The sequence below is a fragment of the Arabidopsis thaliana genome (genome assembly GCF_000001735.4).
Source record: "Arabidopsis thaliana chromosome 1 sequence".
In the NCBI taxonomy this organism is placed as follows: Eukaryota; Viridiplantae; Streptophyta; class Magnoliopsida; order Brassicales; family Brassicaceae; genus Arabidopsis; species Arabidopsis thaliana.
The window spans coordinates 15,025,748-15,051,283 of NC_003070.9; the positions used below are offsets into that span (position 1 = coordinate 15,025,748).

A 25,536-nucleotide genomic window follows, 5' to 3' on the forward strand; every position below is an offset into this window, starting at 1 on the left:
CTAATCCATCTCTAACTCTTATAATTAGTCAAATGCATTGGATTGTTACACATTTTGACCATAGAAACACTAACAAAGCTATTGACTTCTTCGAAGCAAATTTTGTTGGTTTTGCCTCTTTAGGGAGAAAATGGGTATAAGTGTTATCTAAACGCTCGTAATCCATATTTATCTTTTATAATTAGTCAAATGCATTAGATTATGACACATTTTGACTATAGAAACACTAACAAAGCTCTTTACTGCTTCTAAACAAATTTTAGTTGGTTTTAGCCTCTTTTGGGAGAAAATGGGTATAAGTGTTGTCTAAACACTCGTAATCCATCTCTAACTCTTATAATTAGTCAAATGCATTGGATTGTGACACATTTTAACAATAGAAACACTAAGAAAGCTATTGACAGCATCTAAGCAATTTTTTGTTGGTTTTAGCCTCTTTTAAGAGAAAATGGGTATAAGTGTTGTTTAAACACTCCTAATCCATCTCTAACTCTTATAATTAGTCAAATGCATTGGATTGTTACACATTTTGACCATAGAAACACTAACAAAGCTATTGACTTCTTCGAAGCAAATTTTGTTGGTTTTGCCTCTTTAGGGAGAAAATGGGTATAAGTGTTATCTAAACGCTCGTAATCCATATTTATCTTTTATAATTAGTCAAATGCATTAGATTATGACACATTTTGACTATAGAAACACTAACAAAGCTCTTTACTGCTTCTAAACAAATTTTAGTTGGTTTTAGCCTCTTTTGGGAGAAAAGGGGTATAACTGTTGTCTAAATACTCCCAATACATCTCTAAATCTTATAATTAGTCAAATGCATTGGATTGTAAAACATTTTGACCATAGAAACACTAACAAAGCTATTTACTGCTTCTAAGCAAATTTTTGTTGGTTTTAGCATCTTTTGGGAGAAAATGGGTATAAGTGTTGTCTAAACACTCCTAATCAATCTTTAACTCTTATTATTAGTCAATACATTGGATTGTGAAACATTTTGACCATAAAAACACTAACAAGGCTATTTACTGCTTCTAAGCAAATTTTTGTTGGTTTTAGCCTCTTTTGGGAGAAAATGGGTATAAGTGTTTTCTAAACACTCCTAATCCATCTCTAACTCTTATAATTAGTCAAATGCATTGGATTGTTACACATTTTGACCATAGAAACACTAACAAAGCTATTGACTGCTTCGAAGCAAATTTTGTTGGTTTTGCCTCTTTTGGGAGAAAATGGGTATAAGTGTTATCTAAACGCTCGTAATCCATCTTTATCTCTTATAATTAGTCAAATGCATTAGATTATGACAGATTTTGACTATAGAAACACTAACAAAGTTGTTTACTGCTTCTAAACAATTTTTTGTTGGTTTTACCCTCTTTTAGGAGAAAATGGGTATAAGTGGTGTCTAAACACTTCCAATACATCTCTAAATCTTATAATTAGTCAAATGCATTGGATTGTGAAACATTTTGACCATAGAAACACTACCAAAGCTATTTACTGCTTCTAAGCAAAATTTTGTTGGTTTTAGCCTCTTTTGGGAGAAAAGGGGTATAAGTGTTGTCTAAACACTCCCAATACATCTCTAAATCTTATAATTAGTCAAATGCATTGGATTGTGAAACATTTTGACCATAAAAACACTAACAAAGCTATTTACTGCTTCTAAGCAAATTTTTGTTGGTTTTAGCATCTTTTGGGAGAAAATGGGTATAAGGGTTGTCTAAACACTCCTAATACATCTCTAACTCTTATAATTAGTCAAATGAATTGGATTTTGAAACATTTTGACCATAGAAACACTAACAAAGCTATTTACTGCTTCTAAGCAAAGTTTTGTTGGTTTTAGCCTTTTTTGGGAGAAAATGAGTATAAATGTTGTCTAACACACCTAATCCATCTTTAAGTCTTATTATTAGTAAAATGCATTGGATTGTGATATATTCTAACCATTAAAACACTAACAAAGCTATTGACATCTTCTAAGCAAGTTTTGTGGGTTTTAGCCTCTTTTGCGAGAAAATCGGTATAAGTGTTGTCTAAACACTCCTAATCTGTCTTTAACACTTATTATTAGTCAAATGCATAGGATTGTGGTACATTTTAACCATAAAAACATTAACAAAGCTATTGATTGCTTCTAAGCAATTTTTGTGGGTTTTAGCCTCTTTTGAGAGAAAATGGGTATAAGTGTTGTGTTAACACTCCTAATCCATCTTTAACTCTTATAATTACTCAAATGCATTAGATTAAGAAACATTTTGACCAAAAAAACACTAACAAAGCTGTTTACAGCTTCTAAGCAATTTTTTGTTGGTTTTAGTGTCTTTTAGGAGAAAATTGGTATAAGTGTTGTCTTAACACTCCTAATCCATCTCTAACTATTATAATTAGTCAAATGCATTGGATTACGATTAATTTTGACCATATAAACACTAACAAATCTATTGACTACTTGTAAGCAAGTTTTGTTTGTTTTAGCCTCTTTTGAGAGAAAATGGGTATAAGTGTATTGGATTATGATTAGTTTTGATTGTGACACATTTTAACAATAGAAACACTAAGAAAGCTATTGACAGCATCTAAGCAATTTTTTGTTGGTTTTAGCCTCTTTTGAGAGAAAATGGGAAAAGTGTTGTTTAAACACTCCTAATCCATCTCTAACTCTTATAATTAGTCAAATGCATTGGATTGTTACACATTTTGACCATAGAAACACTAACAAAGCTATTGACTACTTCGAAGCAAATTTTGTTGGTTTTGCCTCTTTTGGGAGAAAATGGGTATAAGTGTTATCTAAACGCTCGTAATCCATATTTATCTTTTATAATTAGTCAAATGCATTAGATTATGACACATTTTGACTATAGAAACACTAACAAAGCTGTTTACTGCTTCTAAACAAATTTTAGTTGGTTTTAGCCTCTTTTGGGAGAAAATGGGTATAAGTGTTGTCTAAACACTCATAATCCATCTCTAACTCTTATAATTAGTCAAATGCATTGGATTGTGACACATTTTAACAATAGAAACACTAAGAAAGCTATTGACAGCATCTAAGCAATTTTTTGTTGGTTTTATCCTCTTTTGAGAGAAAATGGGTATAAGTGTTGTTTAAACACTCCTAATCCATCTCTAACTCTTATAATTAGTCAAATGCATTGGATTGTTACACATTTTGACCATAGAAACACTAACAAAACTATTGACTGCTTCGAAGCAAATTTTGTTTGTTTTGCCTCTTTTGGGAGAAAATGGGTATAAGTGTTATCTAAACGCTCGTAATCCATCTTTATCTTTTATAATTAGTCAAATGCATTAGGTTATGACACATTTTGACTATAGAAACACTAACAAAGCTGTTTACTGCTTCTAAACAATTTTTTGTTGGTTTTACCCTCTTTTAGGAGAAAATGGGTATAAGTGGTGTCTAAACACTCCCAATACATCTCTAACTCTTATAATTAGTCAAATGCATTGGATTGTGAAACATTTTGACCATATTAACACTAACAAAGCTATTTACTGCTTCTAAGCAAGTTTTTATTGGTTTTAGCCTCTTTTGGGAGAAAAGGGGTATAACTGTTGTCTAAATACTCCCAATACATCTCTAAATCTTATAATTAGTCAAATGCATTGGATTGTAAAACATTTTGACCATAGAAACACTAACAAAGCTATTTACTGCTTCTAAGCAAATTTTTGTTGGTTTTAGCATCTTTTGGGAGAAAATGGGTATAAGTGTTGTCTAAACACTCCTAATCAATCTTTAACTCTTATTATTAGTCAATACATTGGATTGTGAAATATTTTGACCATAAAAACACTAACAAGGCTATTTACTGCTTCTAAGCAAATTTTTGTTGGTTTTAGCCTCTTTTGGGAGAAAATGGGTATAAGTGTTTTCTAAACACTCCTAATCCATCCTTAACTCTTATTATTAGTCAAATTCCTTGGATTGTGACACATTTTAACCATAGAAACACTAACAAAGCTATTGACAACGTCAAAGGAATTTTTGTTGGTTTTAGCCACTTTTGAGAGAAAATGGGTATAACTGTTGTCTAAACACTCCTAATCCATCTTTAAATCTTATAATTAGTCAAAAGCATTAGATTAAAAAACATTTGACCATAAAAACACTAACAAAGCTGTTTACTGCTTCTAAACAATATTTTGTTGGTTTTACCCTCTTTTAGGAGAAAATGGGTATAAGTGGTGTCTAAACACTCCCAATACATCACTAAATCTTATAATTAGTCAAATGCATTGGATTGTGAAACATTTTGACCATATAAACACTAACAAAGCTATTTACTGCTTCTAAGCAAATTTTTGTTGGTTTTAGCATCTTTTGGGAGAAAATAGGTATAAGTGTTGTCTAAACACTCCTAATCAATCTTTAACTCTTATAATTAGTCAAATGCATTGGATTGTGAAACATTTTGACCATAAAAACACTAACAAGGCTATTTACTGCTTCTAAGCAAATTTTTGTTGGTTTTAGCCTCTTTTGGGAGAAAATGGGTATAAGTGTTTTCTAAACACTCCTAATCCATCTCTAACTCTTATAATTAGTCAAATGCATTGGATTGTTACACATTTTGACCATAGAAACACTAACAAAGCTATTGACTGCTTCGAAGCAAATTTTGTTGGTTTTGCCTCTTTTGGGAGAAAATGGGTATAAGTGTTATCTAAACGCTCGTAATCCATCTTTATCTCTTATAATTAGTCAAATGTATTAGATTATGACAGATTTTGACTATAGAAACACTAACAAAGTTGTTTACTGCTTCTAAACAATTTTTTGTTGGTTTTACCCTCTTTTAGGAGAAAATGGGTATAAGTGGTGTCTAAACACTTCCAATACATCTCTAAATCTTATAATTAGTCAAATGCATTGGATTGTGAAACATTTTGACCATAGAAACACTAACAAAGCTATTTACTGCTTCTAAGCAAAATTTTGTTGGTTTTAGCCTCTTTTGGGAGAAAAGGGGTATAAGTGTTGTCTAAACACTCCCAATACATCTCTAAATCTTATAATTAGTCAAATGCATTGGATTGTGAAACATTTTGACCATAAAAACACTAACAAAGCTATTTACTGCTTCTAAGCAAATTTTTGTTGGTTTTAGCATCTTTTGGGAGAAAATGGGTATAAGGGTTGTCTAAACACTCCTAATACATCTCTAACTCTTATAATTAGTCAAATGAATTGGATTTTGAAACATTTTGACCATAGAAACACTAACAAAGCTATTTACTGCTTCTAAGCAAAGTTTTGTTGGTTTTAGCCTTTTTTGGGAGAAAATGAGTATAAATGTTGTCTAACACACCTAATCCATCTTTAAGTCTTATTATTAGTAAAATGCATTGGATTGTGATATATTCTAACCATTAAAACACTAACAAAGCTATTGACATCTTCTAAGCAAGTTTTGTGGGTTTTAGCCTCTTTTGCGAGAAAATAGGTATAAGTGTTGTCTAAACACTCCTAATCTGTCTTTAACTCTTATTATTAGTCAAATGCATAGGATTGTGGTACATTTTAACCATAAAAACATTAACAAAGCTATTGATTGCTTCTAAGCAATTTTTGTGGGTTTTAGCCTCTTTTGAGAGAAAATGGGTATAAGTGTTGTGTTAACACTCCTAATCCATCTTTAACTCTTATAATTACTCAAATGCATTAGATTAAGAAACATTTTGACCAAAAAAACACTAACAAAGCTGTTTACAGCTTCTAAGCAATTTTTTGTTGGTTTTAGTGTCTTTTAGGAGAAAATGGGTATAAGTGTTGTCTTAACACTCCTAATCCATCTCTAACTATTATAATTAGTCAAATGCATTGGATTACGATTAATTTTGACCATATAAACACTAACAAATCTATTGACTACTTGTAAGCAAGTTTTGTTTGTTTTAGCCTCTTTTGAGAGAAAATGGGTATAAGTGTATTGGATTATGATTAGTTTTGATTGTGACACATTTTAACAATAGAAACACTAAGAAAGCTATTGACAGCATCTAAGCAATTTTTTGTTGGTTTTAGCCTCTTTTGAGAGAAAATGGGTATAAGTGTTGTTTAAACACTCCTAATCCATCTCTAACTCTTATAATTAGTCAAATGCATTGGATTGTTACACATTTTGACCATAGAAACACTAACAAAGCTATTGACTTCTTCGAAGCAAATTTTGTTGGTTTTGCCTCTTTAGGGAGAAAATGGGTATAAGTGTTATCTAAACGCTCGTAATCCATATTTATCTTTTATAATTAGTCAAATGCATTAGATTATGACACATTTTGACTATAGAAACACTAACAAAGCTGTTTACTGCTTCTAAACAAATTTTAGTTGGTTTTAGCCTCTTTTGGGAGAAAATGGGTATAAGTGTTGTCTAAACACTCATAATCCATCTCTAACTCTTATAATTAGTCAAATGCATTGGATTGTGACACATTTTAACAATAGAAACACTAAGAAAGCTATTGACAGCATCTAAGCAATTTTTTGTTGGTTTTATCCTCTTTTGAGAGAAAATGGGTATAAGTGTTGTTTAAACACTCCTAATCCATCTCTAACTCTTATAATTAGTCAAATGCATTGGATTGTTACACATTTTGACCATAGAAACACTAACAAAACTATTGACTGCTTCGAAGCAAATTTTGTTTGTTTTGCCTCTTTTGGGAGAAAATGGGTATAAGTGTTATCTAAACGCTCGTAATCCATCTTTATCTTTTATAATTAGTCAAATGCATTAGGTTATGACACATTTTGACTATAGAAACACTAACAAAGCTGTTTACTGCTTCTAAACAATTTTTTGTTGGTTTTACCCTCTTTTAGGAGAAAATGGGTATAAGTGGTGTCTAAACACTCCCAATACATCTCTAACTCTTATAATTAGTCAAATGCATTGGATTGTGAAACATTTTGACCATATTAACACTAACAAAGCTATTTACTGCTTCTAAGCAAGTTTTTATTGGTTTTAGCCTCTTTTGGGAGAAAAGGGGTATAACTGTTGTCTAAATACTCCCAATACATCTCTAAATCTTATAATTAGTCAAATGCATTGGATTGTAAAACATTTTGACCATAGAAACACTAACAAAGCTATTTAATGCTTCTAAGCAAATTTTTGTTGGTTTTAGCATCTTTTGGGAGAAAATGGGTATAAGTGTTGTCTAAACACTCCTAATCAATCTTTAACTCTTATTATTAGTCAATACATTGGATTGTGAAACATTTTGACCATAAAAACACTAACAAGGCTATTTACTGCTTCTAAGCAAATTTTTGTTGGTTTTAGCCTCTTTTGGGAGAAAATGGGTATAAGTGTTTTCTAAACACTCCTAATCCATCTCTAACTCTTATAATTAGTCAAATGCATTGGATTGTTACACATTTTGACCATAGAAACACTAACAAAGCTATTGACTGCTTCGAAGCAAATTTTGTTGGTTTTGCCTCTTTTGGGAGAAAATGGGTATAAGTGTTATCTAAACGCTCGTAATCCATCTTTATCTCTTATAATTAGTCAAATGCATTAGATTATGACAGATTTTGACTATAGAAACACTAACAAAGTTGTTTACTGCTTCTAAACAATTTTTTGTTGGTTTTACCCTCTTTTAGGAGAAAATGGGTATAAGTGGTGTCTAAACACTTCCAATACATCTCTAAATCTTAGAATTAGTCAAATGCATTGGATTGTGAAACATTTTGACCATAGAAACACTAACAAAGCTATTTACTGCTTCTAAGCAAAATTTTGTTGGTTTTAGCCTCTTTTGGGAGAAAAGAGGTATAAGTGTTGTCTAAACACTCCCAATACATCTCTAAATCTTATAATTAGTCAAATGCATTGGATTGTGAAACATTTTGACCATAAAAACACTAACAAAGCTATTTACTGCTTCTAAGCAAATTTTTGTTGGTTTTAGCATCTTTTGGGAGAAAATGGGTATAAGGGTTGTCTAAACACTCCTAATACATCTCTAACTCTTATAATTAGTCAAATGAATTGGATTTTGAAACATTTTGACCATAGAAACACTAACAAAGCTATTTACTGCTTCTAAGCAAAGTTTTGTTGGTTTTAGCCTTTTTTGGGAGAAAATGAGTATAAATGTTGTCTAACACACCTAATCCATCTTTAAGTCTTATTATTAGTAAAATGCATTGGATTGTGATATATTCTAACCATTAAAACACTAACAAAGCTATTGACATCTTCTAAGCAAGTTTTGTGGGTTTTAGCCTCTTTTGCGAGAAAATAGGTATAAGTGTTGTCTAAACACTCCTAATCTGTCTTTAACTCTTATTATTAGTCAAATGCATAGGATTGTGGTACATTTTAACCATAAAAACATTAACAAAGCTATTGATTGCTTCTAAGCAATTTTTGTGGGTTTTAGCCTCTTTTGAGAGAAAATGGGTATAAGTGTTGTGTTAACACTCCTAATCCATCTTTAACTCTTATAATTACTCAAATGCATTAGATTAAGAAACATTTTGACCAAAAAAACACTAACAAAGCTGTTTACAGCTTCTAAGCAATTTTTTGTTGGTTTTAGTGTCTTTTAGGAGAAAATGGGTATAAGTGTTGTCTTAACACTCCTAATCCATCTCTAACTATTATAATTAGTCAAATGCATTGGATTACGATTAATTTTGACCATATAAACACTAACAAATCTATTGACTACTTGTAAGCAAGTTTTGTTTGTTTTAGCCTCTTTTGAGAGAAAATGGGTATAAGTGTATTGGATTATGATTAGTTTTGATTGTGACACATTTTAACAATAGAAACACTAAGAAAGCTATTGACAGCATCTAAGCAATTTTTTGTTGGTTTTAGCCTCTTTTGAGAGAAAATGGGTATAAGTGTTGTTTAAACACTCCTAATCCATCTCTAACTCTTATAATTAGTCAAATGCATTGGATTGTTACACATTTTGACCATAGAAACACTAACAAAGCTATTGACTTCTTCGAAGCAAATTTTGTTGGTTTTGCCTCTTTAGGGAGAAAATGGGTATAAGTGTTATCTAAACGCTCGTAATCCATATTTATCTTTTATAATTAGTCAAATGCATTAGATTATGACACATTTTGACTATAGAAACACTAACAAAGCTCTTTACTGCTTCTAAACAAATTTTAGTTGGTTTTAGCCTCTTTTGGGAGAAAATGGGTATAAGTGTTGTCTAAACACTCGTAATCCATCTCTAACTCTTATAATTAGTCAAATGCATTGGATTGTGACACATTTTAACAATAGAAACACTAAGAAAGCTATTGATAGCATCTAAGCAATTTTTTGTTGGTTTTAGCCTTTTTTGAGAGAAAATGGGTATAAGTGTTGTTTAAACACTCCTAATCCATCTCTAACTCTTATAATTAGTCAAATGCATTGGATTGTTACACATTTTGACCATAGAAACACTAACAAAGCTATTGACTGCTTCGAAGCAAATTTTGTTGGTTTTGCCTCTTTTGGGAGAAAATGGGTATAAGTGTTATCTAAACGCTCGTAATCCATCTTTATCTTTTATAATTAGTCAAATGCATTAGATTATGACACATTTTGACTATAGAAACACTAACAAAGCTGTTTACTGCTTCTAAACAATTTTTTGTTGGTTTTACCCTCTTTTAGGAGAAAATGGGTATAAGTGGTGTCTAAACACTCCGAATACATCTCTAACTCTTATAATTAGTCAAATGCATTGGATTGTGAAATATTTTGACCATATTAACACTAACAAAGCTATTTACTGCTTCTAAGCAAGTTTTTATTGGTTTTAGCCTCTTTTGGGAGAAAAGGGGTATAACTGTTGTCAAAATACTCCCAATACATCTCTAAATCTTATAATTAGTCAAATGCATTGGATTGTAAAACATTTTGACCATAGAAACACTAACAAAGCTATTTACTGCTTCTAAGCAAATTTTTGTTGGTTTTAGCATCTTTTGGGAGAAAATAGGTATAAGTGTTGTCTAAACACTCCTAATCAATCTTTAACTCTTATTATTAGTCAATACATTGGATTGTGAAACATTTTGACCATAAAAACACTAACAAGGCTATTTACTGCTTCTAAGCAAATTTTTGTTGGTTTTAGCCTCTTTTGGGAGAAAATGGGTATAAGTGTTTTCTAAACACTCCTAATCCATCTTTAACTCTTATTATTAGTCAAATTCCTTGGATTGTGACACATTTTAACCATAGAAACACTAACAAAGCTATTGACAACGTCAAAGGAATTTTTGTTGATTTTAGCCACTTTTGAGAGAAAATGGGTATAAGTGTTGTCTAAACACTCCTAATCCATCTTTAAATCTTATAATTAGTCAAATGCATTAGATTAAAAAACACTAACAAAGCTGTTTACTGCTTCTAAACAATATTTTGTTGGTTTTACCCTCTTTTAGGAGAAAATGGGTATAAGTGGTGTCTAAACACTCCCAATACATCACTAAATCTTATAATTAGTCAAATGCATTGGATTGTGAAACATTTTGACCATATAAACACTAACAAAGCTATTTACTGCTTCTAAGCAAGTTTTTGTTGGTTTTAACCTCTTTTGGGAGAAAAGGGGTATAAGTGTTGTCTAAACACTCCCAATACATCTCTAAATCTTATAATTAGTCAAATGCATTGGATTGTGAAACATTTTGACCATAGAAACACTAACAAAGCTATTTACTGCTTCTAAGCAAATTTTTGTTGGTTTTAGCCTCTTTTGGGAGAAAATGGGTATAAGTGGTATCTAAACACTTCTAATCAATCTTTAACTCTTATTATTAGTCAATACATTGGATTGTGAAACATTTTGACCATAGAAACACTAACAAAGTTATTTACTACTTCTAAGCAAATTTTTGTTGGTTTTAGCCTCTTTTGGGAGAAAATGGGTATAAGTGTTGTCTAAACACTCCTAATCCATCTTTAACTCTTATTATTAGTCAAATGCATTGGATTGTGAAACATTTTGACAATAGAAACACTAACAAAGCTATTTACTGCATCTAAGCAAATTTCTGTTTGTTTTAGTCTCTTTTGGGAGAAAATGGGTATAAGTGTAGTCTAAACACTCCTAATCCGTCTTTAACTCTTATTATTAGTCAAATTCATTGGATTATGACATATTTTAACAATATTAGAAACACTAAAAAGCTATTGACATCGTCTAAGCAATTGTTTGTTGGTTTTAGCCTCTGTTGAGAGAAAATGGGTATACTGTTGTCTAAACTCTCCTAATCCATCTTTAACTCTTACAATTAGTCAAATACATTGAATTGTGAAATAGTTTGACCATAAAAACCCTAACAAAGCTGTTTACAGCTTCTAAGAAATTTTTGTGGGTTCGAGCCTCTTTTGAGAGAAAATGGGTATAAGTGGTGTGCAAACACTCCTAATCCATCTTTAACTCTTATAATTAGTCAAATGCATTAGATTGTGACACATTTTAACAATAGAAACACTAAGAAAGCTATTGACAGCGTCTAAGCAATTTTTTGTCGGTTTTAGCCTCTTTTGAGAGAAAATGGGTATACGTGTTATCTAAACACTCCTAATCCATCTCTAACTCTTATAATTAGTCAAATGCATTGGATTATGATACATTTTGACCATGTAAACACTAACAAATCTATTGACTGCTTCTAAGCAAGTTTTGTTGGTTTTAGCCTCTTTTGGGAGAAAATGGGTATAAGTGTTGTCTAAACACTCGTAATCCATCTCTAACTCTTATAATTAGTCAAATGCATTGGATTCTGACACATTTTAACAATAGAAACACTTAGAAAGCTATTGACAGCATCTAACCAATTTTTTGTTTGTTTTAGCCTCTTTTGAGAGAAAATGGGTATAAGTGTTGTCTAAACACTCATAATCCATCTCTAACTCTTATAATTAGTCAAATGCATAGGATTGTGATACATTTTGACCATATAAACACTAAGAAAGCTATTGACAGCGTCTAAGCAATTTTTTTGTTGGTTTTAGCCTCTTTTGAGAGAAAATGGGTATAAGTGTTGTCTAAACACTCCTAATCCATCTCGAACTCTAATAATTAGTCAAATGCATTGGATTGTGATACCTTTTGATAATAAAAACACTAACAAAGTTATTTACTGTTTCTAAGCAATATTTTGTTGGTTCTAGCTTCTTTTGGGAGAAAATGGGTATAAGTGTTGTCTAAACACTACTAATCCATCTCTAACTCTTATAACTAGTCAAATGCATTGGATAGTTGTACATTATGACGATAGAAAAACAAAGCTATTTACTGTTTCTAAGCAATATTTTGTTGGTTATAGCTTCTTTTGGGAGAAAATGGATATAAGTGTTGTCTAAACACTCATTTTAATCTCCTTTGAGGTTCAATGCTAAAGTAGGATTCATTTTCAAGATGGATTCTATGGGTGCATAAGGTGGGCGAAATCCCCTTAATATCATCTAACGAATATCCTATAGCTTTCCTATACTTCTTGAGCTCGGTTATCAGCAGGTTTACTTGATCAGCAGTTAGCCCATCATTCACTATGACAGGATAAGTAGAGTTTAGTCCAAGAAAAACGTACCTTAGCCCTTTTGGTAGCGGTTTCAAATCTACTTTGGGTGCCTTGAGTTCAGACCAGTCATCAGATACTAAGTTGACTTCAGAGGGGTTGTTGTGGTCGAGTAGCTCGGTCGAGTACACAGAATGGGCTGTTGGTCGAGTGATGAGGTCGAGTATATATTCCTCCCTTGCTCTTTCACCCAAATCTTCATACTCTCCTGGATTCTCAACTGCTTTGTGTTCATCTAACAGCTTTTGGTACCCCAAAATCTCCAAATGTAAATCTCCTTCCTTGCTATCCTTTGTTAGAGCATTCTGTAGATGATCTGTTTCTCCCAGCTCTTCTAGCATTTCGTCAGCTAACATATCCATCTCTTCAATCCAGAAAACATTTCCTTCTATCGTAGGCTTCTTCATGGTGTTGGTGATATCGAAGGTCATCTTGAGATCTCTCCCGAGGTTAAGATCAATTTTTCCCTTCTTAACATCAATGATAGCTCCAGCTGTAGCTAAAAATGGTCTTCCCAATATCAAAGGGTCTTTGGGTTCTTCATCCATTTCTAAAACCACAAAGTCTGTCGGTACTTCGACCATGCCTATCATGACTGGTAAGTCCTCCAGCAGACCATGGGGAATCCTAACAGATCTGTCAGCTAGGATCAAGGATATATTGCAGGGCTTGTACTTGTTGAAGCCCAGTTTCTTTGCCACAGAGAGAGGCATGAGACTCACAGATGCACCTAGATCACAGAGGCACTTGTTGAAGGCTAAAGGGCCTAGAGCGCAAGGTAAGGTGAAGGAACCAGGATCTCCTAGTTTTTTTGGAATGATCTTCTGCTGAATGATTGCACTGCATTCGTGACTTAGCACCACCATTCCTTGGACTTCTTTGATCCTCTCTGTAATCATGTCTTTCACATATTTGTTAGAGTCTGGTATAAGTGCAAGACAGTCGACAAGAGGCATCGTGACTTCAAGATTTTTCAATTGTTTCTCCAGGAGAGCTTTGTACTTCTGTATCATGACCTTCTTGAATCGACCAGGAAATGGGAGTGGGGGCTTGTAAGGTGGGGGAACGAAGACGTTGTCTTTGGTTTTGGCGGCAGCTGGTTTTTCAACAAGAGGAGATGCTGCAGGAGCTAGTAGTCGAGTAGGTTGGTCGAGTATAGGCTCTTCTATTGCTTTTTCAGCAGAATTTCCATTTTGACAGAAATCCTCCCCATCTTGATCCACACTGTCCTCAGTGTTCTGGTTCGGGCTCTCTTTTGTGGGTAATTCTTTACCGCTTCTAAGTGTGATAGCATGAGCGTACTCCTCTGAATTTGACATTGATTTTCTGGAAGGTCCTGTAAATTTGGGTGCTGCGGTCGACCCAGTTTGGCCATCTATGTATCTAATCTTAGATGTCAGTGCTTCAACCTTGATATTGATATCATTGTAACTGCAGTCAACCTTGTTGTGAATTTCTGCCATCCTTTTGGACAAATCCATTGCTCCTGTTGCTTGCCCTTGTAGAATCTGCTGTAACATGTTCTTCAAGTCTGAATCTGGAGTTGTTGAAGCTGGTTGTTGTTTCTGCTGTGTGAACCCAGGTGGTGGAAGTTGCTGCTGATAGTTGCCCTGATACTGCTGCTTAGGAACATACCCTTGACCTTGGTTGTATGGAACAAAGGGCTTGGGTTGATTCTGCTGCTGTGAAGGGTAAACTTGGTCCTGCGGGTTTGCAACGTTTGTACTTCTGTAAGACAGATTGGGATGGTTCTGCTTGAAGTTGTTGAAACCTTTGTTGTAACCTCCTTGGTTCTGCACATAACTGACCTCTTCTGACTGCATAGTCTCCCCATCCTGAACTTGGAACGTCTAATCATCACCCAGAAAATGAATGTGCTTCTGTTGCACAAGCAGTAGCTTGTCCAGTTTGTCATTCATGGCTTTCATTTCCCTGCGGTGCTTCTCATCAGAATCAGAGCTGGTGCGGACGCTTCTATCATAATCTTCATTATAGTTGCCATCCGACTGAGCTAAGTTCTCTACCAGCTCCCATCCGTCTTCAACGTCTTTGTTGAGAAAGTTCCCGTTAGAAGCGGTATCTAGAAGCATCCTGATCTTTGGGAGGACACCTCTGTAGAGAGTGCTGAGAAGCGAAGCTTTGGAGAAACCATGATGAGGACATTGCGTCTGATAACCTTTGAAGCGCTCCCATGCTTCGCAGAAAGTCTCATTATTCGTCTGAGTGAAACCGGAGATATCATTCCTTAGTCTCGCAGTCCTGGAGTTTGAGAAAAACTTAGCCAAGAAGGCTTTCTTGCAGTCATTCCAGGAGGTGATAGAGCCTTGAGGAAGCGACTTTTCCCACTGATGGGCTTTGTCTCCAAGAGAGAAAGGAAACAATCTGAGCTTGAAGCCATCCTCACTGACTCCATTGATCTTTGTTAGGCTGCAGAGCCTATCAAACTCGTCCAGGTGATCGAGTGGATCCTCCATAGGGAGGCCGTGGAACTTGTTGCTCTGAACCATGGCAATGAGACCGCTCTTGATCTCAAAGTTGTTGTTCGGCACAGGTGGAGGCACGATGCCATTACGCTGATTGTGGTTGCGTGGTGCATCGCCTGCACCTATGTTGTTTGGTTGCACCTGCTCATCAACAACTGCAGCCATTGTGTCTGTTTCTGTCTGTGTTCTGAGTTGGCGTGCAATACGGTCGATGTTATCGTTGAACAGGAGATTCTGATTTCCTCGTGACCGTGTTTGCATACAACGAGTACCAACTGGTGAAGCTAGTGATTCGTAGTACCTGAATCAAAACAGACAAACAGAAATAACACAAAGTTAGTAACTTTCAGAAAAAATGAAAAAGAACTTGATCTTAAATATTCTGAAATCTCAAATATAGCAAACAAACACCCAATTGGCAACGGCGCCAAATTGATAATAAGTTTTTAGTCAATTATTCCTAAAACACCAATCATGTCGTTGTAGTATTTTAGGTGTCAATCCAAATGGGTGTGATGCAAACAGATGAGATGTGATCAGAAGTCACTAAGTCAAGCCAAGCAATAACAGTTTTGGGGTTTCTAACAGTCCTAAGCGAACATGCAGAAAACAGAAGCAATAACAGAATTACTAAAATCACTCGACCACAACAGGCTGATGCCAGAAGTAGGATGTGGTCGAGTAACTGGTCGAGTAATAGACAGGATATGAAACAGCTATACTCGACTGCACAGTCTGTTGCCAGACACTGGGTGTGGTCGAGTAAGTTGGTCGAGTGATTGTAAAAACTAAGAAAGAGGCAATGAGAACGATTAAGCGATAACGATAAAACAGAGAAATAAGATAGACGAGAAATTCCTAAGGATGGGGTAATCGAGTAGAGTGGTGTCCTAGCCTATTCGAATGGTTAACAAGCGCAATCAAGCTATCCCTAGACAACAGGTTCAACAACAGACCAATTCACTCCCGTGATAGAAATCCTCAAGCAAAGCTAGCCCAGACTAATTCCCATTAACGGAATCTAACTATGCAGGCAATACGAACAGACTGATAAAGTCAATAAACGCTCTAAACGGCCAATCCCTTGGGATAGAGACGCATATCTCAGGAACTAGTGGATCAAGCATTCCATCGAACACCTTCTGGGTGCGGGAATCCTTGGGATCGAATTCCAGTTGATCAGAAAGAAATAAGCAGTAAACGCAACTAATCCTAAAGGGATTCAATCAATTCTAAAACTTAACCATTCTAAGTCACTACTCAGACAGCATGCTCAAAGACATAAACGCAGGTAAACGATAATATTGCATAAGTAAAGAGATAAAGAGTAGAGAAACAAGATGACTAATGAAATCAAACGCGGAATCTCAATAACTTGGAAAAATCGCGAACTACAGGTTGCAGAAGCAAAAGCGGCGTAGCAGAGTAAAACTGAAAATAAAAGTGAAGCAAAAACGCAATGTCGACTAGATGTCTCAGGACAAAACCCTAAAACATCTATTTATACCAAACGAAATAAAATGATAGTAGACGGGCCAATAACCTAATCGCCCGGCCCATAGAGTGATAATGGGCCGAGATGGGCTTCGTGATCCGATGGAGGTCCAGGCCGCTTCCAAACACTTTGTCTTCTCCTCTTTTCTTCCTTGTGCTCAGCTTGTCTGGTTGAGTGCGGATTTGAGTAGACTGTGAAGACGTGATTGAGTGTCCGGTCGAGTGATGGTGATGGTGGTGAGTGATGATACTCGACCAGGGGGTCGAGTAACGTGGTAGAGTGAATGGTCGAGTGTGGTCAGGTGGTGTGGCGAAGCGGTACTCGACCAGGGGGTCGAGTAATGTCGTCGAGTGGCCTGAGCTGAGGTTACTCGACCTGGTGGTCGAGTGGACGGGAAGAATGGCTCCAAAGTCACTCGACCTGGGGGTCGAGTATGTGGGAAGAATGGCTCCAAAGTCACTCGGCCTGGGGGTCGAGTATGTCTTCTGGTTCTGGCTCGTTTCTTCCAATTTGCTCGCAAACAGCTCGAAATCACCTGAAAACAACTCAGAAATGCAATATGTATGCAAAGCTATCCTAATCATGCAAAGTGTGCAAGAATGATGAGAAATGATATAAAACAGTGATGAATGATACGAAACTAGACTCAAAGTGATGATGAATAGACACTGAAAACATGCAAATTATAGACATATCAACTCCCCCAAACTTAGTCTTTGCTTGCCCTCAAGCAAATAAGAAGACATAGTTGAAGGAGAGGAGTGAAGGCGGGGACTCAGAACCAAAGCATATGATAGAGCAAATAAAATCAATGTCCAAGTTGGTAGTTCTAAGATGCGATATGATTGAATTGCACTCAAAAACGTTAGCCATGCCTTGTTATCAATAAATCTGTCTCTTATACTCGACCTACACATGTTTTCAAATCTACCAATCCCTTTAACATTCATTAGTTCTGGAACGTGAATCAAGCAATGCATCATCAATGAACTCATTTGGCTAAGGTGAAGGTCAAGAGACAAAGATGGTCCCCTACAGAATAGGCTTAAGTAACAGGGGATCCCTCAAGAATGATTGAGCTTTAGTAGAATGCTAAAGGTAAGTCCCAAGTTATGCATACAGAGATAAGATCCCATCTACCCAGAGTATAACAATGAAGCTCTAATGGTAATCCCAACTCCTGTCCCAACTTAACTCTACCCTTTGCACTCATGAATCTTTCAAACTCTTTTTCATATCATTCTTTTCTTTTCTCTTAACTCTAGGAGAAGCTTTCTCAACGTTCTGATACATCTAGCGGGTTTGGATTTCTTTAACAACTAAGGTTCCTGTTTTTTTTTTTTTTTTTTTTAAAACCAAAGGCTTTTAACCCTTCTTCTTTAGCTAACAAGAACCTCATTCTTTTCTTTAACATTCCCAAAACCTTTACTAGATTTTTTTTCTAACTTCTTTAGCTTACTTCCCCTGGAATTCTTTCCCTTTCTTCATCAACAATGGATTCCCTCTTTTCTTTTAAACACATCCCAACCCATGATATAAGCGCCCACCTAGTCCTATCCAGTCTGAAGAACGCGAACTAGAACTACATGAGACACTATCTCTGTCGTTACGAACCTAACACTTTCTACCAAGCTCAATCGAAATAAGACCTCACAAACACTCACAAGTGATATAGGGCTTGAAAGAAAGTTCAGGTTTGGGTATGGGTTAACTGCTCTAATAAGGAGAGTCAGCTACTTGGATCAACAAGAGTGGTTAAAATGAGTAAGAAAATCCAAGTATTTTAGGGTATCCATGAGTTCAAATTCGATGCCAAGACATGATAATTCTAAATCAGATTCAAGTTCAAATTGATAGGGAATGATATCAGATCCTAACAGTGTGGTCGAGTAGAGCAATCTAGGCATGGTGCAGTTCTTACTTCAATTTCAATGACAACGCATCAAACAACTAACAACGAGGGCACTGAGCTTATCTGGTGAACCAAAATGCTTACAAGGCTATCTCATCATTATCCCCTATGCATATGCAACAATCCTAAACGAAACACTCTAGACTCGATCCTAAATGCAATGCAACTACATGAACACTCTATTTTTGTGAAATCATTTTCTGGAATTTTTCAATTTTTTTGGTTTTTCTATGCCTTAGATGAATGCAGACTCAAGATTATACAATGCAACACACACTTCCTGAGCCCTCCCCCAAACTTAAATCACACAGTCCACTGTGTGACCAAATTTGGAAGAGAGTACTCAGGACAAAAACACATCACAAAAACAAAATAAAAACAAGAGATGGTATATTACAATGGTGGAGTGAGGTGCATACCTCAGTGGAAGAAGGAGCGGAGTTGGTCGTCAATAGCTGTCTGTGATTGCTCCCAGGCCATCGAAGAATCTCCCTGTTGTGTCCCAGCTTCCCCCTGGGGGTACTCGACCTCTGCTCCTTCGTCGCGGCCAGCACCGCTGTGATGATACTCGACCTCTCTTCTTCTGCTGCGGCCACCACCGCGGTCGCGTAAGCTACGGGAGTGGAGAAGTCGTGACTGCATCATTCGCTATACTCGACCACATCGTCATTCGGTCTTTATAGGGTGTGGTCGAGTGATTTCCTGGTGTGAAGACGCCAGAACAATGTCGAGTTTGATTGCTTTGTGGTCGAGTGTATTGCTGTTCCTTCAAAGCCAGAATCTATTTCCATCAACTCTTCATATTTATCTCCTGAAAACACTAACAAGATGCATCAAAAACAATAAGGAAAATGAAAGATATGTACAAAGATAGGCTTGGGACTTCCTCCCAAGTGAGCTTGTTTTAGGTCTCTAGCTTGACTCTTCATACTCATTAGGCGTTTAAAGGCTCCTCCAAAGGAACAGAGGTTCCTTCTGGAATAAACTGATCTATCATGTATTTCTTGAGCCGCTGGCCATTGACTGTGAAGTCTCCATTCTTTCCAGCTAGAGTGATAGCACCATAAGGTCGGACTGCAGTAACAGAGAAAGGACCAGACCATCTAGACTTGAGCTTGCCTGGAAAAAGCCTCAGGCGAGAGTTGAACAGCAACACTTGATCACCAACCTTAAAATCTCTTGAGACTATCTTCTTATCATGGAAAGACTTGGTTCGCTCCTTGTAGATTTTGGAACTCTCATAGGCTTCTAAGCGAATCTCGTTGAGATCGTTCAGTTGGATCAACCGCTTCTCCTCGGCGGTTTTAATGTCGAAGTTCAGGAGTTTAACTGCCCACATGGCTTTATACTCGAGTTCAACAGGCAAATGACAGGATTTTCCATAGAGGAGGTTGAAAGGAGTCGTGCCAATAGGGGTCTTGAAGGCTGTTCTGTAAGCCCATAGTGCGTCATCGAGCTTAGCAGACCAATCTTTCCTTGTACTTCCCACAATTTTCTCTAAAATTGCTTTTATCTCCCTGTTGGAGATTTCCACCTGCCCGCTCGTCTGTGGATGATAAGGAGTGGCGACCTTGTGCTTTACTCCATGCTTCTTCAAAAGGTTCTCAAAAACCTTGTTGATAAAATGTTTCCCTCCGTCACTGATCACAATTCTCGGGACTCCAAATCTAGGAAAGATAATTGTCTTGAACAGCTTTAGCACAACTCTAGCATCATTGGTGGGGCTGGCTATGGCTTCCACCCATTTTGATACATAGTCTACTGCGACCAGTATGTACTTGTTCCCGTAAGAGGAAAGAAACAGACCCATAAAATCAATTCCCCAAACGTCAAAGATCTCAACTTCTAATATCGGATTCTGAGGCATCTCATTCCTTCTGCTGATGTTCCCTCTTCTCTGACATGAATCACATTTAGAGATAAATTCCTGAGCATCCTTAAACATTGATGGCCACCAAAAACCAGCTTGCAGGATTTTCGACACTGTCTTGAACGTTGCGAAGTGGCCACCATAGGCAGACCCATGGCAATGCAATAGGATGCCTTCGATTTCGTCTTCTGAGACGCATCTCCTGTAGATCTTATCTTTGCAGAGTGTGTAGAGATAAGGTTTGTCCCAGTAGAAATGGTTAATGTCCTTGAAGAACTTCTTCTTCTCATAGCTCGACAGATTCGGAGGCTCCTCACCACTAACCAAGTAGTTGACGTGATCAGCATACCACGGAAGCTTTTCTTCAATTATACATACTTGATCGAGTGATTTCCGAATTTGTGCACTCTCGTTAAGTTGCTGAATTGCCATTAGCTGTTCTTCTGGCATGGAGTCGTCAATAGGGACCTCGTCTTCAATCCTCATCCTAGACAGATGATCAGCTACACCGTTTTCAATTCCCTTCTTATCAACTATCTCCATATCAAACTCTTGGAGCAATAAGATCCATCTCAACAGCCTAGGTTTGGTATCCTTCTTCGCGTATATATGCCTCAGAGCAGCATGATCAGTGTAGACTGTCACTTTAGAACCCACTAGGTAGCTTCTAAATTTTTCAAATGCAAATACCATAGCTAGCAGTTCCTTCTCTGTAGTGGCATACCTTACTTGTGCATCATCCATCGTTCTGCTCGCGTACTAGATCACATGCAGCTTTTTATCAATCCGCTGGCCCAAGACTGCTCCTACTGCGTAATCTGAAGCATCGCACATGATCTCGAATGGGAAGTCCCAGTTTGGAGCTTGGACTATTGGTGCAGTGATATAAGCTTCCTTGATTAACTTAAAGGCTGTCAAACATTCGTCATCAAATGCAAACTCGGTTTCCTTGCACAGTAGTCTGGTGAGCGGTCTTGCCAACTTGGAGAAATCTTTGATGAATCTTCTGTAAAATCCTGCATGTCCAAGAAAACTCCTGATGTCTTTGACAGTTTTGGGTGGCTGTAACTGCATCATCACGTCAACCTTAGCCTTATCAACCTCTATTCCCTCTTCAGAAATTTTGTGGCCCAAAACGATGCCTTCTCTAACCATGAAATGGCATTTCTCCCAGTTCAGCACTAGGTTTGTCTCTTCACATCTTTTAAGTACCCTGCACAGGTTCAACAAACACGAGGAGAAGGAAGAGCCATACACAGAAAAATCATCCATGAATACCTCTACCATCTCCTCTATCAAATCCGAGAAAATAGAAGTCATACACCGCTGAAAAGTAGCTGGTGCATTACAGAGACCGAAAGGCATACGCTTGTAAGCAAAGGTCCCATAAGGACAAGTGAAAGTGGTTTTTTCATGGTCATTTGGGTGAATAGGGATTTGAAAAAATCCGCTATAACCATCCAAAAAGCAATAGTAAGGATGGTTTGCTAATCTTTCTAGCATCTGATCAATGAAGGGCAATGGGAAATGGTCTTTTCTAGAGGCAGCATTTAACTTCCTATAGTCAATACACATCCTATGTCCAGTTATAGTCCTAGTGGGTATCAGTTCATCTTTAGAAATTTTTAACAACTGTCATACCTCCTTTTTTAGGAACGCAGTGGACTGGAGATACCCAAGTGCTATCAGAGATAGGGTAGATAACCCCAGCATCTAATAGTTTAAGTATCTCCTTTTTGACAACCTCTTTCAAGTTAGGGTTTAATCTCCTTTGAGGTTCAATGCTAGAGTAGGATTCATTTTCAAGATGGATTCTATGGGTGCATAAGGTGGGCGAAATCCCCTTAATATCATCTAACGAATATCCTATAGCTTTCCTATACTTCTTGAGCTCGGTTATCAGCAGGTTTACTTGATCAGCAGTTAGCCCATCATTCACTATGACAGGATAAGTAGAGTTTAGTCCAAGAAAAACGTACCTTAGCCCTTTTGGTAGCGGTTTCAAATCTACTTTGGGTGCCTTGAGTTCAGACCAGTCATCGGATACTAAGTTGGCTTCAGAGGGGTTGTTGTGGTCGAGTACACAGAATGGGCTGTTGGTCGAGTGATGAGGTCGAGTATATATTCCTCCCTTGCTCTTTCACCCAAATCTTCATACTCTCCTGGATTCTCAACTACTTTGTGTTCATCTAACAGCTTTCGGTACCCCAAAATCTCCAAATGTAAATCTCCTTCCTTGCTATCCTTTGTTAGAGCATTCTGTAGATGATCTGTTTCTCCCAGCTCTTCTAGCATTTCGTCAGCTAACATATCCATCTTTTCAATCCAGAAAACATTTCCTTCTATCGTAGGCTTCTTCATGGTGTTGGTGATATCGAAGGTCATCTTGAGATCTCTCCCGAGGTTAAGATCAATTTTTCCCTTCTTAACATCAATGATAGCTCCAGCTGTAGCTAAAAATGGTCTTCCCAATATCAAAGGGTCTTTGGGTTCTTCATCCATTTCTAAAACCACAAAGTCTGTCGGTACTTCGACCATGCCTATCATGACTGGTAAGTCCTCCAGCAGACCATGGGGAATCCTAACAGATCTGTCAGCTAGGATCAAGGATATATTGCAGGGCTTGTACTTGTTGAAGCCCAGTTTCTTTGCCACAGAGAGAGGCATGAGACTCACAGATGCACCTAGATCACAGAGGCACTTGTTGAAGGCTAAAGGGCCTAGAGCGTAAGGTAAGGTGAAGGAACCAGGATCTCCTAGTTTTTTTGGAATGATCTTCTGCTGAATGATTGCACTGCATTCGTGACTTAGCACCACCATTCCTTGGACTTCTTTGATCCTCTCTGTAATCATGTCTTTCACATATTTGTTAGAGTCTGGTATAAGTGCAAGACAGTCGACAAGAGGCATCGTGACTTCAAGATTTTTCAATTGTTTCTCCAGGAGAGCTTTGTACTTCTGTATCATGACCTTCTTGAATCGACCAGGAAATGGGAGTGGGGGCTTGTAAGGTGGGGGAACGAAGACGTTGTCTTTGGTTTTGGCGGCAGCTGGTTTTTCAACAAGAGGAGATGCTGCAGGAGCTAGTAGTCGAGTAGGTTGGTCGAGTATAGGCTCTTCTATTGCTTTTTCAGCGGAATTTCCATTTTGACAGAAATCCTCCCCATCTTGATCCACACTGTCCTCAGTGTTCTGGTTCGGGCTCTCTTTTGTGGGTAATTCTTTACCGCTTCTAAGTGTGATAGCATGAGCGTACTCCTCTGAATTTGACATTGATTTTCTGGAAGGTCCTGTAAATTTGGGTGCTGCGGTCGACCCAGTTTGGCCTTCTATGTATCTAATCTTAGATGTCAGTGCTTCAACCTTGATATTGATATCATTGTAACTGCAGTCAACCTTGTTGTGAATTTCTGCCATCCTTTTGGACAAATCCATTGCTCCTGTTGCTTGCCCTTGTAGAATCTGCTGTAACATGTTCTTCAAGTCTGAATCTGGAGTTGTTGAAGCTGGTTGTTGTTGCTGCTGTGTGAACCCAGGTGGTGGAAGTTGCTGCTGATAGTTGCCCTGATACTGCTGCTTAGGAACATACCCTTGACCTTGGTTGTATGGAACAAAGGGCTTGGGTTGATTCTGCTGCTGTGAAGGGTAAACTTGGTCCTGCGGGTTTGCAACGTTTGTACTTCTGTAAGACAGATTGGGATGGTTCTGCTTGAAGTTGTTGAAACCTTTGTTGTAACCTCCTTGGTTCTGCACATAACTGACCTCTTCTGACTGCATAGTCTCCCCATCCTGAACTTGGAACGTCTCATCATCACCCAGAAAATGAATGTGCTTCTGTTGCACAAGCAGTAGCTTGTCCAGTTTGTCATTCATGGCTTTCATTTCCCTGCGGTGCTTCTCATCAGAATCAGAGCTGGTGCGGACGCTTCTATCATAATCTTCATTATAGTTGCCATCCGACTGAGCTAAGTTCTCTACCAGCTCCCATCCGTCTTCAACGTCTTTGTTGAGAAAGTTCCCGTTAGAAGCGGTATCTAGAAGCATCCTGATCTTTGGGAGGACACCTCTGTAGAGAGTGCTGAGAAGCGAAGCTTTGGAGAAACCATGATGAGGACATTGCGTCTGATAACCTTTGAAGCGCTCCCATGCTTCGTAGAAAGTCTCATTATTCGTCTGAGTGAAACCGGAGATATCATTCCTTAGTCTCGCAGTCCTGGAGTTTGAGAAAAACTTTGCCAACAAGGCTTTCTTGTAGTCATTCCAGGAGGTGATACAGCCTTGAGGAAGCGACTTTTCCCACTGATGGGCTTTGTCTCCAAGAGAGAAAGGAAACAATTCGAGCTTGAAGCCATCCTCACTGACTCCATTGATCTTTGTTAGGCTGCAGAGCCTATCAAACTCGTCCAGGTGATCGAGTGGATCCTCCATAGGGAGACCGTGGAACTTGTTGCTCTGAACCATGGCAATGAGACCGCTCTTGATCTCAAAGTTGTTGTTCTGCACAGGTGGAGGCACGATGCCATTACGCTGATTGTGGTTGCGTGGTGCATCGCCTGCACCTATGTTGTTTGGTTGCACCTGCTCATCAACAACTGCAGCCATTGTGTCTGTTTCTGTCTGTGTTCTGAGTTGGCGTGCAATACGGTCGATGTTATCGTTGAACAGGAGATTCTGATTTCCTCGTGACCGTGTTTGCATACAACGAGTACCAACTGGTGAAGCTAGTGATTCGTAGTACCTGAATCAAAACAGACAAACAGAAATAACACAAAGTTAGTAACTTTCAGAAAAAATGAAAAAGAACTTGATCTTAAATATTCTGAAATCTCAAATATAGCAAACAAACACCCAATTGGCAACGGCGCCAAATTGATAATAAGTTTTTAGTCAATTATTCCTAAAACACCAATCATGTCGTTGTAGTATTTTAGGTGTCAATCCAAATGGGTGTGATGCAAACAGATGAGATGTGATCAGAAGTCACTAAGTCAAGCCAAGCAATAACAGTTTTGGGGTTTCTAACAGTCCTAAGCGAACATGCAGAAAACAGAAGCAATAACAGAATTACTAAAATCACTCGACCACAACAGGCTGATGCCAGAAGTAGGATGTGGTCGAGTAACTGGTCGAGTAATAGACAGGATATGAAACAGCTATACTCGACTGCAC

The 25,536-nt window shown here is 37.3% G+C and overlaps 2 pseudogenes across 2 annotated transcripts; both read right to left on the bottom strand.

Annotated features, from left to right (window-relative positions):
- Window positions 1–12,405: 12,405 nt before the first annotated feature.
- AT1G40093 lies at window positions 12,406–15,351 on the bottom strand (annotated as a pseudogene; the record flags this gene model as incomplete). The annotated part of the gene is made up of 1 exon: window positions 12,406–15,351.
- Window positions 15,352–18,825: 3,474 nt separating this feature from the next.
- AT1G40095 lies at window positions 18,826–25,065 on the bottom strand (annotated as a pseudogene; the record flags this gene model as incomplete). The annotated part of the gene is made up of 1 exon: window positions 18,826–25,065.
- Window positions 25,066–25,536: the final 471 nt, after the last annotated feature.